A 3,436-nucleotide genomic window follows, 5' to 3' on the forward strand; every position below is an offset into this window, starting at 1 on the left:
GCGGCCCCATGAATTGCAGCACGCCAGGCCTCCCTGTCTATCACCAGCTCCCGGAGTTCACTCAGACTCACGTCCATTGAGTCAGTGATGCCATCCAGCCATCTGATCCTCTGTTGTCCCCTTCTCCTCCTGCCCCCAGTCCCTCCCAGCATCAGTCTTTTCCAGTGAGGCAACTCTTCACATGAGGTGGCCAAAGTACTGGAGTTTCAGCTTTAGCGTCATTCCTTCCAAAGAAATCCCAGGGCTGATTTCCTTCAGAATGGACTGGTTGGTTCTCCTTGCAGTCCAAGAGACTCTCAAGAGTCTTCTCCAACACCACAGTTCAAAAGCATCAATTCTTCAGCACTCAGCTTTCTTCACAGTCCAACTCTCACATCCATACATGACCACTGGAAAAACCATAGCCTTGACTAGATGGACCTTTGTTGGCAAAGTAATGTCTCTGCTTTTTAATACGCTATCTAGGTTGGTCATAACTTTTCTTCCAAGGAGTATCTTTTAATTTCATGTTACTTTTCCTTAGTAATTATAATATGTTGAACACAACAGAAGGAAAATTATAAAATTTGCTTGTTACCTTCAAGGTTTTCAATTTTAAATAAGCTCTTGGCTTTTCTTTGAAAGACAGTAATGGGTGGATAAGAACTTAGATTCTGAAACCATATTGCCTGGTTTCACAGTTCTGTGCTACCACTGTCTAGGCAAGGTGACCTTGACCAACTTACTTACCCTTTATTTACTCTTTTGTAAAATCAGAATTATACTATTACTTCATAGGCTGTATTAAATACTATGTTTAAAATGTTCAGAAGACTAAATGACATATAGTCAATGTTAAGTGATTCTTACTAGTTTTCAAGCATATTCTTTATACTAAAAGGCCTCATACTTAAAGATTTGATCTCTTTCCAATCCCACAATAAGGTTGTTAGATGGATATATTTAGATGATATATATATGAATCTGTTATTAAATAACAGTACTTAGACCTGTGATCTAGTTTTTCATAAAATTTTTACAAATGTTATTTGGAAACCAGATAGTTTACATATAAATTAAAATAAGGATATGAGCTGCCTTATTCTGAGAATTAAAATGCATTTATGTAAAGGGATAGATGTTTGATATTAATAGCAACTGCCATTAATGACAGTCTAATAATTATTGTCTAGATTTCATAACTGAGACTAATTGAGACTGAAGCTTTAAATAACTTTGTTAAGGTCACACAGTCAATAAATGGCTGTCTTACTTCAAAGCATGTCTTAGTAAATAAACAAGAGGGTATATTGTATTATAGTAAGATAATTTAGCCACTGATTTTTGTCCTTTACCTTGAATGAATTCAATGAGGATAAGACTGTCAGTGATAAAATTTATATAAGGTTGTTATGAGATAGTGGCAGATAGTGGCAGTTTACTTAAAATTGTGAATAGAGATTAAGTAACATGTGGCTTAGTCCTAGTTACATAACCAACCATCTTCTTCATTTCTTCTAGCTCTGGTAGATCAGATGGATTATGAGATCTAATGACAGTATTATTTTAATGTAATTTCTGAGATGTCTGTCATACTATTATGGCCAGGGGAAAGTTAGAAGTTGGTACCTGGCACATAGCATGTACTGTGTGTCTGCTGTTTAATATTTGTGCCTTACTTGTATGCTTACTGTAAAAGACCTTGATGCTGGGAAAGACAGGATGAGATGGCTGCATGGCATCATCAACTCAATGGACATGAGTTTGAGCAAACTCTGGGAGATAATAAAGGACAGGGAAGCCTGGCGTGCCACAGTCCATGGAGTCGCAGAGTCGGACACAACTGAGCAACTGAACAACAAAAGTATTCGCACAGCTTGATACTTTCTTTACCCTTTAACCTCTGACTTTTTAGGAAACAGTTTTACTTTTAGTAGTAGTACAAAAAGTATTTTTCAGATTTTTTTTTTTTTAGCATACTCTTCTCTCCCCGGCCACTTTGATAAAACATGATTTAGAGTTGTGTATTTCCCCAGAGTAGCAGTCCCCAACCTTTTTGGCACCAGGGACAGGTTTCCTGGAAGATTTTTCCACTGCTGGGGGGTGACTTGGGGATCATTCAGGCGCATTACATTTTTAATAAAATTTTATTATTATTTTTTGGCTGTGTTGGGTGTTTGTTGCTGCATGGGCTTTTCTCTAGTTGCAGTGTGCAGGCTTCTCATTTCCGTGTCTTCTCCTGTTCTAGCACGCAGGCTCCAGGGGTTCAGTAGTAGTGGCTCCTGGGCTCTAGACTGTAGGCTCAGTAGTTGTGGCACCTGGGTTCTGCAGCATGTTGATCTTCCTAGATCAGGGACTGTATGTCTCCTCTGCACTGGCAGGCAGACTCTACCACTGAGCCACCAGGGAAGCCCTCATTTATTGTGCACTCTCTATTATTACATCAGCTCTACCTCAGATCATCAGGCATTAGATCTCAGAAGTTGAGGACACTGCCCCAGAAGACCTTAATTATATTACTAAGATTTCTCTGTACATTAAAATATCATAAACCGTTAGTATTATAATAGCCACCATTTATTGAGTTTAGTATGTTGACAGCCACTGTGCTGAGCTCTATAGACAATCCCTCATTCAATCTACACAACAATGGAGGTACAGGCACTATTACCATATTTCATAGGGGAAGAAACTCAGACTTATGTATTCCCCAACAGCATCAAAACAGTGGTTTCTTCAGATCACAATGCTTAGCTACCATGCTTTATTGCCTCTTGTGGAAATATCTTCAACAGACTTTAATTACCAGGTATGGGACTGGGAGATACTACTGATTTCACCAATTACTCAAAAACCAAAAACTCAAGTCTATTAAAACTTCATTATCTAGAATTAAAGCAGCATATTAAAACTTTATTATCTAGAATTAAAGCAGCATATTTTATCCTAACAGTCTTATTTATTTTTATTTTTTAATTTTCTATTTAAATATTTTTAAGACTATATTTCAATCACATAGGCGATTAAGCAGGTATATAAGCGATGCTTCTACTAGGTGGGCTTATAAAAAACAAAATATGCAGAGTGAAAAGAAGTATTTTTCACTTCCTAAGAAGCAGAATTTGTATAGGCAGAGGCATTCTCTTAAATCTAATTGCATGATGACAACAAATAAAAACTATTAATAAATGCAATCTCATAGCTACTATTAAATGTTAGAATATTTCAGATGCATGTGTTCAATTTTACTTCTGGAAATAAAATTTAGATAACTTAATATTTGTTTATTACAAGCTTTATTTGAGTTAAAGATAGAAAACAATATACTTTTATTTGCAATTTAATGATGCAAATTGTAATGCAATCTAAAATAGTTTACAGTAATTCCTTTTATATTTCATCATATCCTTTTATATAGTATGTAATGTAAGGAATAAAGCTAATCGTTTAAGAGGTT

The sequence above is a fragment of the Capricornis sumatraensis genome, chromosome 7 (assembly GCF_032405125.1).
Source record: "Capricornis sumatraensis isolate serow.1 chromosome 7, serow.2, whole genome shotgun sequence".
Classification (NCBI taxonomy): Eukaryota; Metazoa; Chordata; class Mammalia; order Artiodactyla; family Bovidae; genus Capricornis; species Capricornis sumatraensis.